At 34.1% G+C, this 16,516-nt stretch overlaps 1 pseudogene; it reads left to right on the forward strand.

Annotated features, from left to right (window-relative positions):
• The first annotated feature begins 5,556 nt into the window (after positions 1 to 5,556).
• The window catches only part of LOC123834498 (large ribosomal subunit protein uL1m-like), a 95,902-nt pseudogene continuing 84,942 nt past the window's right edge, over positions 5,557 to 16,516 (forward strand).

Raw genomic sequence — 16,516 nt, forward strand, 5'->3', positions numbered from 1 at the left:
AACAAGTATTTATTTGAGTACCTACCTTAACCAAATACAGCTGTGATCTTGTAGGTTGAATCCCAGAACACTATTATAAGCAACAAAGACACACTGCAGCCACAGAGGTTTCTTGAACACCAAATGTGTGTTTAAAGATGGGAAATATTCAAGGGATGAGAGTTGAGGAGGTGTTCAAATTGAATTCAAAAATAAACATGTTTAACACTTGTCTTCTCAGTTAATCAATAGTCGGTATTCAGATGCCACCGACGTGGGTCTAGATGTAAGAATGTGATGCTTCCGTGCATTCAGTTCCTTTATCTTTTCCCATTTCATTAAGCTATTTAATCCAGAATGATTCCAGCTCATTTTGCAAGTGAGGAAGACAGAAACTCACAGAGACTAAAAGTAAAAAAATCAGGTGAACTGAACAGTGTGCCTCACAGCTTGGTTGATTGACATACTCGCTGCAGCTCCTTATCTCATCCTGAATTAGTAACAGATTTCACACCACATGGGTCTTTAAACCCCATGTTGAGGGACACAGATGAAAATTCTTGTAGAGTTGACCTGGAAATCTGGGTACACTAAAGATTTTGCAGCAACCAGATGACGAAGAGAAAATTACCCGTATAACCACTGTAAACTGTGGCTCCAGAAGGTTCAGTGGCAAGGATTGATAATCACCTAATCAATGGCCTGATTTTTCATTTTGCGTTGAGGAAACACACATATTCTAGGTATGCCATTATGCTTCCTTTGCCTGGCAACTTGTTTCTTCACATACAAACACTCCATTCACTACCAGCTCCTTTTCCCTGCCGGTGCCCCAACTTTTCACACGTTTTCTGTATCAGTAGCTGGGGACGTGGGTAGGGAGAAAGAGAACAATTTTGCCTCAGCCAGATGTCATCTACAATTTTAAGGTTAGCTTCAAAAAGGAAGTAGAAGAGAAGAGTTTAAGCTGAATGAAAGATTCTGCTTAAGGATTTTATTCCCTCTTATCCTGAGAAACTGAATAAAAATACAGAAAGTACACTGAGGTCACCCATCTCTATATATTAAAATATGTGTCTGATGCTATTTTTATATTAAAATATGTGTCTGATGCTATATAATTTAGAAAACATATTCAGATAAAAAATGATACACACAAAGGATATTAAAACATTTCTGCTGTTGGGGAGAGAAATGGCTTACTATGATATGGAGATGAAAAGGAATGAATGAATAAATGAATGACCACATTTGAGCAGAGTAGGTAAAGCTCAGGAGGCAAAGATTTGTAAGATAAGGAAGATTTAGAGCTGATTATGAACAGAAGTTATCCTTTGTCTACCTATGCCAGAATATTCTATTTCAAAAGCAAAACAAAACTAGTACAATTAAAATACCTGGTTGAATTCTTTCCTTGGAGGGGGTCTATAAACTGTAGCCTCAAGTACACTCTAAAATTATATGTGCCCATGCTAAAAAGAAACCTTTTGGAATTCTGTGAAAACTTTATTTGAATCTGTTTAAACCATGTCATATTTTTAGGGAGTGTTTTTGGAATTTCTAAGAAGTGCATTTTGATAAGAGGTAAAATCAAATATATCTTTCCCCACATGGCACAGAAACCATTCAACCATTGCCCACTTGCTATTCTGTACTTTGCACGCCCAGCTGTTTCCAGAAGAAACCATCCCTGATGATAACTTAACTTTGGCTCAGTGAAACTGATTTGAAACGTCTAAACTCCAGAACTACATAATAATAAATGTTTATTGTTTAAGTCACTAATTTGTGGTAAATTTTTACAACAGCAAAGAGAATTAATACATCTTACCTTATAAATTTCATATTTTTGCAAAATTATGTTTTCTGATTTTTTCTTGTTGTGCAAGTTTATTGATATCCTGGATGTAATTCACATTAAAATTTTGGTTGATATGGCAACTATCTTCTTTTCTGTCATCAGCTGTCAGTTATTGTTATTCATGGAATCCTTCATTGAACATGACTTTTGATAGAATCATCATTTTTGTTTTGGGGTTTATACTTTTGAACATGTTTTTCAGGAAGTCAACTTCCTTAGTTCACAAGGAGCCTCCATTTGCCTTTGCTAAATATATAGTTTTACTTTCACACTGAAGTCTATAACCATCTAGAGGCCAAATTTATATTTTGTGTTTGGTAAAGGTACATTTTTATTCTTCCTCTTAAACCAGGTTCATTTTCCCATCATCACTATGTATTCCATTCACAATTTTTAGTGTTAACACCATTATTAGCTAATATATATATTATATTTTGTATATATATTATGTATAGAATTATTATGTTTTATCTGTCTCTGTGATTTCTATTTTCCTCACTATGACTATTTTTTCTGTTTTTGAATTGATATTGTATTATTCTTTTTAAATTTTTATTTGTATCATGATTTCTCTTAAGGTTCATACTTAGAGTTGTCTATTAAATTCCTCACACACCATGACACCTCCAAGTCTATTTAACAATAACAACAAAAATAATTTTTAAAAGCTGCCTATTTGGTTTCTACTGAAACATGAGTCAGATAGTGGGCTACATATGAGAAAGTGGTACTTCACTTGCCTTAAATGGGGGAAGGAGCAACAAAGGTGTGGGGTGTATGTGTTTGTTTAGCCATTCAGATATTTTAGTTACAAATTTTGTTATCTGAAGATATTTTTCAATTTCTGTGTGAATGGGCATTATATACTACCCAATAGTGATTGGATCGTTTGAGAAATTATGATGATATGGCCCAGGAAGTTTGTACAATTTGAGTCTCATTTTATGTGAATGAAGTTGCTAAATGTATCAAAAATAAAAATTGAGTTTCAAAATGAGAATTAGCCTTTGTATTTTCCAAATAACCCAGAGTTTCATGTATGAGTTGCAGTAAAGGTTTTATGCTCATTAGCTCAAAAATTGAAACAAACTAATCCCTGTCACAAGAACATCTTTGGATATTCACAGTTCCAGAAATAACATCTATGACTTCAGATCAAATTATTTTTCTAACCCTAGAAGCACATAATTTACAAAAGTTTTTACTTAATAATGTAAAAATTCCCTAATCCTGCCTATATATTAATATAGCTTAATATAAGTCTTCCCTAAATCAGTCTTTCATGCTTCCTTCCCTAACTCCTCCCACTGTGTTTTACACTTTCTCTTAAAACAAAAACCAGGTGATGTCTCAAAATAATCTCAAACTGCCTTTGCTTCCCATTGTTCTTAGGCTAAAGATATACCTTTGTTGCAGTACTACGAGTCAGTGTTAGGAGTTCTCATTATATAACTTGCCATTTTCTTCTAATGTGTTTGTTTCTTTTTTAAATTGTACTTCATTTTTTCATTCTGGACATTAAAACATTGAATATTCTATATATAGCTAATTTTAGCAATACTAGTGTTTGAAGAATACATTTTTTGTCAACGGATAGAAAATGAAACTTCTGTCCTTTAGCAAATTGCCATAGATATCAATTCATTTCTGAAATATCTACAGGCATATGTCACTTCATTGTGCTTCATGTTGTTGGGCTTTGCAGATATTGCATATTTTGCAAATTGAAGACTGGTGGCAACTCTGAGTTAAGCAAATCTGTTGGCACCATTTTTCTCACAGTATTTGCTGACTTCTTGTCTCTGCCACATTTTGGTAATTCTCACAGTATTTCGAACTTCTTATTATAGTTGTGGTGATCTGTGATCAGTGAGCTTTGATGTTACTGTCGTCATTGTTTTAGGGGCACCACGAATGACACCCCTGTGAGATGGCAAACCTAAGTGTTATGTGTGTTCTGAGTATTGCACTGACTGTCTCTTCTGCCATTTCTGTCCCTCTCCCCAGGCCTCCTGATTCTATAAGACACAACAATACTGAAATTAGGCCAACTAATATCCTACAATAGCCTCTAAGTGTTTAAGTGAAAGGAAGAAAAGTACATCGCTAATTTTCAATCAAAAACTAGAAATGACTGAGCTTGGTGAAGAAGGCAAGTCCATAACCAAGATAGGCAAAAAGTAGGCCTCTTGTTCCAGTTAGCTAAGCTGTGAGTGCAAAGGAAAGGTCTTTAAGGAAGTTAGAAGTGCTACTCCAGTAAACACATGAATGATACGAAAGGAAAACAGCTTTACTGCTGATAACAGAGAAAGTTTGAGTGGCCTGGATGGAAGATCAAACCAGCCACATATTCCTTTAAGTCAAAGCTTAATCCAGAGCAAGGCCCTGACTTCTTTCTTTCTTTTTTTTTTTTTTCCCCTTCCTCCTCCAGCTTTATTGGATAGTTTAAAATTACATTTCTATTTTCTAGGACTTCAGTTGCTTTTTCCATCTGACTTTTAAAAACTAATTACAGCAAATGAAACACAGTTGTCTAAGTGATATAGTATACAAAAATAACATCTTGATTTCCGTGAAAATGCATTTCTCTGCAAGGCCCTGACTTCTTTCAATTCTATGAGGGCTGAAAGAGGTGAGGAGGCTGCAGAAGAAAAGTTGGAAGCTAGTAGAGGTAGGTTCATGGGGTTGAAAAAAAGAAGCCTTCTCCATAATATAAAAGTACAAGGTAGAAGAAGTAAGTGCTGATGTAAAGCTGCACTAAGTTATCCAGAAGATCTAGCTAAGATACAGTGATCAATGAAGGTGGTTACACCAAGCAACCAATTTTCAATGTTGACAAAACAGCCTTAAATTGAAAGAAGATGCCATCTAGAATTTTCATAGCTAGAGAGGAGAAGTCAATGCCTGACTTCAAAGGACAGGGTGACTCTCTTGTTAGGGGCTAATGCAACTGATGATTTGAAATTGAAACTGATGCTCTTTTCTCATTCTGAAAATCCTAGGGCCCTTAAGAGTTCTGCTAAATATACTCTACCTGTGCTCTATAAATGGAAAAACAAAGCCTGGTTGATAGCTCATCTGTCTATAACATGGATTACTGAATATTTTAAGACCACTGTTGAGAACTGCTGCTCTGAAAAAAGATAATTTTCAAAATACTACCGCTCGTTGACAATGCACCTTGTTACCCAAGAGCTCTGATGAAGACGTGCAATGAGATGAATGCTGTTTTCATGCCTGCTCACACACACCATCCATCTGTAGCTCATGGGTCAGGAGTCATTTTGACTTTTAAGTCTTTCTATTTGAGAGATACATTTTGTTAAGCTATAGCTGGCATATATAGTGATGGATTTGGGCAAAGTAAATTGAAAAGCTTCCTGAAAAGATTTGCCATTCTAGATGCCATTAGGAATCTTTTTGAGTCATGGGACAAGTTCAAAATATTAACATAAACAGGAGTTTGGAAGAAGTTGATTCCAACCCTTATGGATGACTGTGAGGGCTTTAAGACTTTAGTGGAAACAGTACCTACAAATGTGGTGGAAATAGCAAGAGAACTAGGATTAGAAGTGGAGCCTGGAAATGGGACTGAATTGCTGCAACCTCATAATAAAACTTGAATAGATGAGAAATTGCTTCTTATGGATACATAAAGAAAGTGCTTTCTTCAGATGGAATCTACTCCTGGTGAAGATGCTCTGAAAGTTGTCGGAATGACAGCAAAAGAATTAAAATATTACATAAACTTGGCTGACAAAGCAGTGGCAAGGTTTGAGAAGATTGACTTGAATTTTGAAAGAAGTTCTCCTGTGGGTAAAATGCCACCAAGCAGCATTGAGTGCTACAGAGATACTGCTCATGAAAGAAAGAATTAATTGATGGCAAAAACTTCATTGTTGTCTTATTTTAAGACACTGCCGCAGCCACCCCAACCTTCAGCACCCACCACCTTGGTCAGAAGACATCAACATTGAGGCAAGACCTTCCACCCACAAAGAGATTATGACTCATTGAAAGCTAGCATTTTTTAGCAATAAATTCTGGTAGCATTATTTAGCAATAAAGTGTTTTTAAATTAAGGCATGAGCATTATTTTTTAGACATAATGCCATTGCATATTTAATATACTATAGTATATTGTAAACAACTTTTATATGCACTGGGAAACTAAAACATTAATTTGACTTGCTTTATTGCAGTATTACTTTATTTTGGTGGTCAGGAACGTTTCTGAGGCATGCCTGTGTTTTGATCCATTTTTCCCTATTTTATTTCATTTCCAATGTTAGTTTGCAATAGATTTTTTTTTTTTTTAAGAATTGCCAAGAGTATTATTTGATCTTTAATCTCCCAAATATATTTTGATCCAGTTTGACAAATACCATTATTTGGAATTACTGGGTTTACACTTTTAATCCTGGGTTATTGCTATTTTGCCATTACTGACTCTTCCTGTTCATAAACATAGTGTACCTTTTGTTTTAACCAGAAGGTTTTTAATGTACTACAATAAAATATTGAGTTTCTGGTCCCAGTAGTCTGACTCACATGCATTTTGTCACTGTAATGCTTACATCAAGGCCTCTGATTCTAAGGACAAATAGGAATGAAACATATACAGTACAACTCTTGAGTGAGACACTTCACTTTAAGTGGTCTGAATAGTAAGCTGCCCTGCCTACCTTTATTCTTGTGGTTAAAAGGATAAAATCCATTTCATCGGACTGATTTCTTACTTGTTTTTGTCTTTACTTTCAAGGTCTTATTGAACTGAACCACTTTTCTCTTTAATTTACTAATTTAACTCTTAATTTAGCTAGCTAAATTTAATGCTTCTCTCTCTTCATATGCAATAGAATCCTCCCACCAGTCAATACTCTCCTCAATAGTAACCTTTCATAACACTCTGGTAGGATTGCTTTAGTTTCCTTTTTATTTGACCTATTTTGGAAAATAATCTTATCCTGTAATTTGGACCAAAGAATATGAGATAAAATGTAGAGATCGGACAAAGAAATGAGAAGATATGTGGGTAACACACTGCTGTTTTTTATCAATTTCTCCTCACATAAATTCCAATTAAGCCAGGTTTCTAAGTTTTCAGATCTCACTTATTAGTGGTATAAGTTAATGACCTTGCTTGGTTAGTTTAGTTGTGTTGAAAAAGTAGTTTAAGATCCTCTTACCTGTAACAACTTGTCATACAGGGCTCTTATTTTCAGTAAGGTTTGTAAAAGTAGGTCAAACAAACACCATTCCTCTATGGTTTAGCAAGGGACTACTTAGAGTCTCCCTTATATTATTTTTCACCAAATCTGTAGAGTTTTGAAATCCTGCCTCGATTCCAGAGTTTAGCCTTCTACAGTGAATTGTTCTGATAAGATTCAGTGCCACTAAAGTCGAGAATTTTTCTTGAGAGTAAAACATGTCAAAATTCATTTTGTTTTCTAGTGTGCCTCTTTCATTTTCAATATGAAATCAAAACAATATTATCTCCTCCAGAGAAAGTGAATGACACAAATTGATAACATATTCTTTGAAAAATATTGAAGAGAAAGAAGAGGCATCTTTTCTATGACCATTCTAAGTTTCATTCTTAGAAGTCTGAGTCAATAAACTATAGTGAATCTGTTAAACAGATCTGTTAACCCTTTGGGCAAAGCCGCAATGCACTTATATCATGTTAGTAAAAGATACACTTCACATAAAAACCAAAAATAATATACTTCTATTTTCTTCTATATATTAGTAGATTGGTTGGTAGCCATAAGCATAATCATCCAATTATTTCAAAGACTAAATATTCTCAATAATGATGTAGGGAAATGCTCTGCATTTATGTAGTATTTTTCATTTCTTGGTAGGATTTATTTTCACTAAGTAGACAGTCTGAGAAAGTGAAAAGAGGAAAGTATCCAGGTGACTTTGAAATTACTATGTACATGGTCAGATCTTAGAAGCTTATCTTTATAACAATTTCTACAAAAAAATCTAACTCTTTTATATTAGGAACATGGCTGAGTGTGGTGGATCAGTCAAGGTTCAATAAGAGATTTGATCTGAGGCAATTGTGGGAGCCAGTTAAGCAGTGTCTTTAAAGAGGTTGTCTTCCTGTTGGATTGATGCTAACACTTGAAAACCACAGGGCAAGCAATTGGGTTAGGCAGAGAGATGTATGGCTGGCAAGAACAAGTTGGAACCTATGAGCATGAGCTACAGCCCCCAGAGATGGACTAAAATGCCTGTGTATTATCACTGTTTCTGACTTCAGTAGATTAAGGTCCCTGAAGAAACCCAGGTCTTTTATCATGGAGCCAACACACACACCCCCCCCCCCCCCCCCCGCCACACACACACAGCCAGCATTTGGAAGAGCTGGAAAAAAAAATCCAATACTTAAAGACTTAGTAGTTAATGATAAAATGTGACCAGTCTCTATATGTTTTAGCATATCTTTCCCAACTAAATTGAATGACTATAAAATAAATCATATTTGCCATTAGAAAAAGTTACTTAATAACAGATTTGATAGGATTGTTTGCATCATTGTCCTCCCACTTTCCAGTTGGATAGTATCTCATGTATTTTATTCTTTAATTTTTGTAAGCTCTACTGGTATGCAAAATAGGTTAAATATTAGTATTCCAATCCCTGTGGCATTTTAATTTTGAATTTAGTTTTGCATGATTTATCAGGGGCAAAAGAGGGCATAGAAACAGAGATCAGACAACATGTTTTTTCCTTATGTATTGGTTTTCACATTCATTGTTTGCTTTTCAATTCAATGGAGTGTTTTACTTTTTAATGGCTCAATTCACTGTTGTTTCAAAAGACAATCTATAAAAGACATGAGGATGTTTTGTTATTTTTCTCATCAAAAATTGATGTAAAGGGCTAAGGTGTAGTTTCTATAGTATGTGTTATCATTTGTCTTGTCTACTTCTTGGTTTCATAAACTACTGACTTTAAAATTGAACACATAAGATTATTTAAAAGTACTTGTTCAGAATGTATGTAGTAGAAATGGTGGAAGCTGGGAGAATATTTTACATGTGAATAAAAGACCAAAAGTAGGACACATTTCCCCTACTATCTGAAGTAGAGTTCCTATGAAAACTTTCATGAGCCAAAATGATGTAAAGTGAAAGGCAATTACCATTAATTTATATGGAAAATTTTTTAAAGCATTTCCAGACCCAAAAATAACCTCTCTCAAGCTCTGTGATACCTTAGGACCCATTTGCTAAAACTGGTCATTAAGCAGTGCAGAGATCCTCAACAAAAATAGAAATAAGGTGAATACAAATTAAAGCCAAAAATATCTACCAAATATCTTCTAGAATGACTAATGTTAAAATGAACAGATATTTGCAGCAAACAAAACTCTCATATACTACTAGGAGTATAAAATTGTATAACATTTTGGAAAACATTTTGTCTGTTTCTTAAATAATTTAAACATACTCTTCCCATGTGACCCAGTCTTTCCACTCCTAGCTACTTATCCAAAAGACATTTAAAAATGTGTCCACATAAGGACATGTACATGATTATTTACAACAGCAAACTTCACAATAGTCAAAATCTAGAAATAACCCAAATGTACATTGACATATAAATGGACAAATAAAATGTAATATGTCTTTCAATGAAATATTTCTCAGCAGCAAAAGGAAACAAATTATTGATAAACACAAAAACATGGATGAATCTCAAAATCATAGTGAATAAAAACAGGCAGGAACAAAATTGTGCATACAAAATTCAAATTAATCCCTAGTGACCAAAAGCAGGGCAGACATTGCTGAGTCATGGGTGGAGGGAGAAATGTATTGCAAAAAGCCATGAGAAATTTGTATGTGCAGAGGGATGGGTGATGAAAATATACTGAATCTTGATCGCTCTGGTGATGGCAGAGGTTTGTATCATGGTCACAATTCATTGAATTGTACAGTTGAAATGGATGAAGTTTATAGTACATAAAATATTCCTCAATAAAATCAATGAGAAATCAGTGTGACAGCTAAATTGAACTAGTGATGGAACTTTCGGTAACTGTCCACAGTCCTAGTATTATTTTAACAAGATTCATAAATGGATTGGATTGATCTATTAGGAGGTATGGTAGCACTTAGTAAGAATCAGCAGAATGGCAAGTCTTTTTTTTTCTTTTTTTTGAAGATTTTATTTATTTATTTGAGAGAGAGAGAGAATGAGAGAGAGCACATGAGAGGGGTTAGGGTCAGAGGGAGAAGCAGACTCCCCGCCGAGCAGGGAGCCCAATGCGGGACTTGATCCAGGGACTCCAGGATCATGACCTGAGCAGAAGGCAGTTGCTTAACCAACTGAGCCACCCAGGCACCCAGAATGGCAAGTCTTATTTAAATTTCAAAGATTGCTTAAATGCTAAACTGACTAAAAAGAAGCAACACTGTGCCCTTAAATACAAAAGGAATTCATTTGAATCGTCCACTTGTCAGTGTTCCAAAGGCCCTAGGAATTTTGTGAAAAAAAAAGAGAAAAATTGCTAAAATCTTATATATGGACATGGACATGATTTATACTTTTAGAACAAAGTGACTGTGTTGTTACTATTTTTTAATTTAATTGATACATTTTTTATACAGCAATTATGTTTTCCTGTTCTTTCTTCCTATTATACTTTTGCCATCTCCAAAGTAACTGTTGGAGATTTACTATGTGGCCAACAATAAATTAGTTGCCATCATGATATTAGAAGAAAGAGACCTGTTTCCTACTCTCAAGAATATCACTATAAAATTTAAGTTAAACTGAGCATGCTCTGAACTTTGAATGGTATTAAAATTTATAAAATTATTGAAATATTTTGGTCATTTAAACTGATGATAATAAAAAGATAAAGAACTAAATAAATCCACTGTATTCAAAAAGAAAGTGTCTAATAATCTTTGAATTGTAAAATCCAACATATATCAAATATTTTAATAAGAAAAGGGGATTTCAGAGTGTCTACCCATTCTAAAATAGCCAGGAACAAAAAGAACTTAAATAAAATTGATGGTGGGGGTAAAATAGAAAGCATAGGGCTTAAAACAATTTCATTTTATTGTATAGATTATTAATATCTTGGAAGATATGTCATATTAAAAAAAATTACACTAAAATGAATATACTCAACTACATTAACTCCATAGTCTCCAAAGGGAAAAAAATCTTAATATTAAATTAATATTACTAAAAGAATATTAAAAGAATATTTTAATAGTTTCCTGGGGTTGCCGTTAGAAAGAAGCACACATTGGGTAGCTTATACAACAGAAATGTGGCTTCACAGTTCTGAAGCTTAAAATTAGAAATCCAAAATCAAAGTGTGGGCAGGGCTGCTTCCTTCTGAGGGCTGTGAGAGAGCATCTGTTCTATGTCTTTCCTGGTTTTGGTAGCTTCAAGAGTTTCTTAACTTGTAGATCCTTCTCTGTCTTCACATTATCTTCCCTCTTTACATCTCTCTCTCTCTCTGTTCCTTTTTATAAGGACACCAGTCTTCTTAGATCAGGGCCAACTTTAATGACTTCATCTTAACTTGATCAGATACAAAGGTCTTATTTCCAAATAAGATCACATTCACAGGTACTGGGGGGTAGAATTTCATGATCTTTGGTGGGGGGGGGCACAATTCAATCCATAATAAGTATTTGAGTATCACTGCAAAATAGTTAAAGGTCTGTTCAGGAAAGAAAATAATATGAGATTATTTAGCACCATTAGGATATTGTTTTCTCTAGCCAAATTAGATTACTTTCTCAGGTTTTAAAATAGCATATGCAATTGCAGTTTCTGGAATGTGGGAAAGCTGGTCAAAACTAGGTAGGAGTGCAATAGTCCCAGAGAAAGAACAGAACAAAGGAATTTCATTATATCAAATCTCAATTGGCTGGATATTGACTTGGATACTAAGAGAAAAAAGAGGAGGAGGAAGAGGAGAGGGGAAAGAAGGAAGCAGAGAAGGAAGAGGAGGAGGAACAAGAAGAAGAAGAAGAAGAAGAAGAAGAAGAAGAAGAAGAAGAAGAAGAAGAAGAAGAAGAAGAAGAAGAAGAAGGAGAAGGGAGAAGAGAGAAACAGAAGAAGAAGGAGAAGAAGAAGAAAAGGAGAAGAAAGAGAAGAAGGAGGAGAGGGAGAAGGAGAAGAAGAGGAGGAGGAAGAAGAAGAAGAAGAAGAAGATGACGGGGGGAGAAGGAGAAGAAAAAGGAGAGAAGATGAAGAAGAGAAGGAGGAGAAGGAGAAGCAACAGCAGTAGTGATTGCTAAGATGCATCAAAGTTTTAATAAGCATAAATGTATTTTTGGTTACATATAGCTAGCTACTAAATGGTTAACTAATAAAATATACTCCTCTGTATATCTGAACTGCCAAACACATTTCACATTGTTGTGATAAAAGTAGGTAAAAGTGGGTTAAGAGATGGGAGATTTTAGTGTATTTTATCTAGTAGATAATTCCTAAACCTTATGGCCGAAAGAATATAAATTTAGACTATTGATTTAAACCACATCTGAGATATGAATTCACAATTGTCCTAGTTCTAAAATTTACAAATGAGATGGTATGGGAGGAATATCCTAAAAGACAGTAGAATCAAATTTAAAATAAACAATAAACACCTCAAAGGATTTAAGTAGTAAACCCAACCAAGATTTATTAATGGGGTATAAAAAAGGCAAAAATCTTTGGTGTGAACAATGTATTAAAAAATTACAAAAATATTTTACATCTTCTCTACACTTGAATAATAAAATAATAACATCATCAGTTAAATAAAATTTCATTATTCCATTTTAGTCTTTATTTTCTACAGTTGGACTATGTTTTCCATTTCTTGGCATCAAACTCACATAAACATATTGCAAACCAGAATGATAGATAAATATAAATTTGAAAGAACTTGGGGCGCCTGGATGGCTCAGTCATTAAGCGTCGGCCTTCGGCTCAGGTCATGATCCCAGGGTCCTGGGATCGAGCCCCGCATCGGGCTCCCTGCTCGGCGGGAAGCCTGCTTCTCCCTCTCCCACTCCCCCTGCTTGTGTTCCCTCTCTCACTGTGTCTCTCTCTGTCAAATAAATAAATAAAAATCTTAAAGAAAAAGAAATTGTAAATAAAGTTGCTTTTTTTTTTTTTAAAGAAAGAACTTGGTGGTATATAATGTGGACTGCTTCAGATATTAGAACACATATTATTTGGAATATGAGGGGAACTTGACTTGCATAATTTCAGAGGTGAGAATTAGAACCAATTAGATTTTATAGTTAAAAAATTCTGCTTATTATAAAGAATATTTTTCAGGTCCTGATAAAGTTTTTACTGTTCAAAGATGAAATGGACATTTATGTTGTTCTTTGCTCATGAACCCTGTTTTCTTTGAAGAATACTTAGATCCTATTCCAAACAAGCCACTTGAATGGAAGCAGCCACAAATCTGCAGACTTTTTAAGGTGACACCAGAATAATTTTTCCTAGTGTTTTATTTAATTAATTAATTAATTAATTAATTTTTTAAAGATTTTATTTATTTTTCAACAGAGAGAGACACAGTGAAAGAGGGAACATAAGCAAGGGGAGTGTGAGAGGGAGAAGCAGGCTTCCCGCTGAGCAGGGAGCCCGATGTGGGACTCAATCCCAAGACCCTGGGATCACGACCTAAGATGAAGGCAGATGCTTAAGGACTGAGCCGCCCAGGCGCCCTTTCCTAGTGTTTTAAAGTGTAGTTCATGGCTATGCTATGAAAGAGACTTGTTAAGCAATAAAATTCAATGAATCTATGATTGTAATGGGGTTTACAATAAAATCTGAGGTTTACAAAATATAGTCCTTCCATTTCTTTTCTCCTTTTTTTTTCATATTTTTTACTGCAACTTATATTTTAGATGAGTGATACATCATCTTCCCTCACTGTCTTTGCAGGACTGAGGAAATAAGAATCTTAAATAGATAATTCACTCCTTATAATAGTTAGGATGAGGGCTTCTGTTCATTGTAATGAGTTACACTCTAATAGTCTACTTGGGCTTACATCAGTAATAATGGAAAGGCAAAACTGGAGATATAGCATCTAGAAAGAATCCCCAGGCAAGCCTTGGGCACCTTAGTGAGAAGCACCATAGTAGGCTGCCGTTAATCATCAGATTGGGGAATTAGTTTGATAAATACAACAAAATTCAAATTCTGATCCCTGGCCACATGATTGAGCAGCACATAGAAGGTGAATCATGAAGATAAATGTCTAGGAACCAAGCATGGTGGAGACTAATATAAAAATGGAATACACAGTATTCATTTAAAATGAAAATCATAACTATTAATTCGAATTGACTATGAGCCCTTTGGCCAGTGAATTCTCTTTGGGGCTAGGACATACGAGGATAAAAATTACAATTAATGGACTAATAAGGATATGACTCAAATGAAGAGAGTGATTTGTATGGTTTAGTTTTCTGACAGCAGTATTAAATATTTACTTGCTCAGTCCCAGAATAAGCTGACAGCTCAGTATCAGAAAGAGCCCCCTGTCAGATTCAAGTGGAGTCAGGTTTAGACAAAAAAAAAAATCTTACCATCCCCTAAGGTTAAGTGACTTGACCAATGGTACACAGGTAGTTAATTGAGGTAATGGGGACAAAAGGTTCAGACAGTAGTTAATTGAGTTTATAGGGACAATAGGATCTGAGGTCCTTTTTTTTTTTTTTTTTAACAAAATGAGTCCTTGGTGAGTTTAGAGACAAAATTTATACATGAAAGAGTATTGAATATGAAAACATTTTATCACTTTATAATAAAACTTCAATTCATGTGCATTTCATTCATCATTAAGTTCAGCAAGTGGATCTGCAAATAAAGCACTCTTAATTTCCAGCTTAGTTGCAATTCTGCATTTTTAAGTAATCTTTAACAAAACTAACGTATGAGTTGATATATCTTTAATTTTTTTCTGAGAATGGTTATTGCTTTCAAAATACCCTAAAAATAGAAAATGCATAAAGTAAACTATGAAAATAAAATTTTCTTTATCAATATCCAGCATCATTATCAATGGGAGACATTTTGCTTGCAAGTGGGCATAAATGGTTCTCAGAAGTGGTGAAAATATATTTTTAATAAAGTAAATATACACAGTACATAAACAGATGTATAGAATGTGTGTTATTAAAATTTTGAGGATGAATTAGAAAAAAGAATTCTTAAAAGGCAATTTAGGAGGATAACAATGAAAAACATGTGAATAAACACTTATTTATAGAAACAATTTACCGAAACATTCTTTAGATACTAAAACAAAAGTCAGATGACTTTTTGAAAGTTAGGTGAAAGAAATTATTGACAGTCTTACAGGAAGAAGTTCCCTTAAAGATAACCTCAGTGCAGAAATCATCTCATGCAAAAATCATCTTTTGGTTCTTTTTAGTAAATGTTAATAACTTTAGTAATTTGTATTCAATTATTATTGGCTTTATTTTCCTAGGTAGAAAATAGTGATCTTATATTAGAGAATGAAACTTTATAAAGCACTAAGTAGGATTTTGTAGTGGAAGTTGAAATATAATATCTAGGTGACATTTATTAATACTGATTGTATTATGATGATAATATCCCTTGCTAAAATCAACACACTTACTTTCGAAGCACATAATTTGAAATTGTAATGTCATATTAGTTTTACTGAGACAATTTTTTAGAAGTAATCATATGTTTTTATTTAAATTGCTTTCATTCCATACATAATTACTGTCATCTTCTTTGTGATAGGTCCCAAGTATCATATATTGAACACATCTGAAATTATGTTCTCCTTCAGCATACCATCTAGAATGTGAAGGAAAATGATAAATAAATGAACACTTATACATATCAGGGCATGGTAAGCTTTAAAAAAAACAAAGCATTTTAAGGGTAGTTAATTAGGGGGTTACTATTCTTATAGTTAGTGAACACTTCGCTGAGGGGAGATATTTGAGCAGAAAAGTAAATGGCATTATATCCTTTATGTATTTCCATCAATTGAATGATACTGTAGATCCAGTTGAGATCAGTGACAATGGGGAAAGGAGATACTCTCTAGTATACCATCAAGTAGATACTTGAGTAATCAGAGGACACACAGCCTTCATGGAATGTTTATCCATGTTATCCATAGCCGGGATCTTACATGCATTACTTTCTTCCTAACCTCCCTACATGAATGGGACTTTTCTGGGTTATACTCCTTATGAATTTCAGGTACTTAATGCCATAAGACAAAAGGTGATATTTTCTTTTTTGAAAGAATAAGATGATATAAAAACAAAGCAAAAGAAAACAACTCCCAAATTGGAATTTGAATATTTAAATTGTGATGAGAGGTGTTAAAAACTGAAATAGAGAAAACTTTCCTACTCAGCAATTTCTTTAGTGAAGATGCAATTATGTGGGGCCACTTCAATAGTTTTCTTGTCAGTAAAAAGTGGATTTGAATTAATGAAGCTCAGAATTGTGATTGATACATTTTGGGTCAGATGTTCATTCTGCACTAGGTTTGCTTTATGTACTGTTTATAAAAGGTAAAAAGAAGCAAAGCGTAATCACTTGCAGGTTGTTAAGAAGTGTACATGGAGGTGTGTTTGTAGTGACCTGAATCCATCAGAATCTTCAGGCAACCTGAAATTG

This window comes from Mirounga angustirostris, unplaced genomic scaffold (genome assembly GCF_029215605.1).
Source record: "Mirounga angustirostris isolate CCGP_5_RB_7025 unplaced genomic scaffold, mMirAng1.0.hap1 SCAF_1, whole genome shotgun sequence".
Classification (NCBI taxonomy): domain Eukaryota; kingdom Metazoa; phylum Chordata; class Mammalia; order Carnivora; family Phocidae; genus Mirounga; species Mirounga angustirostris.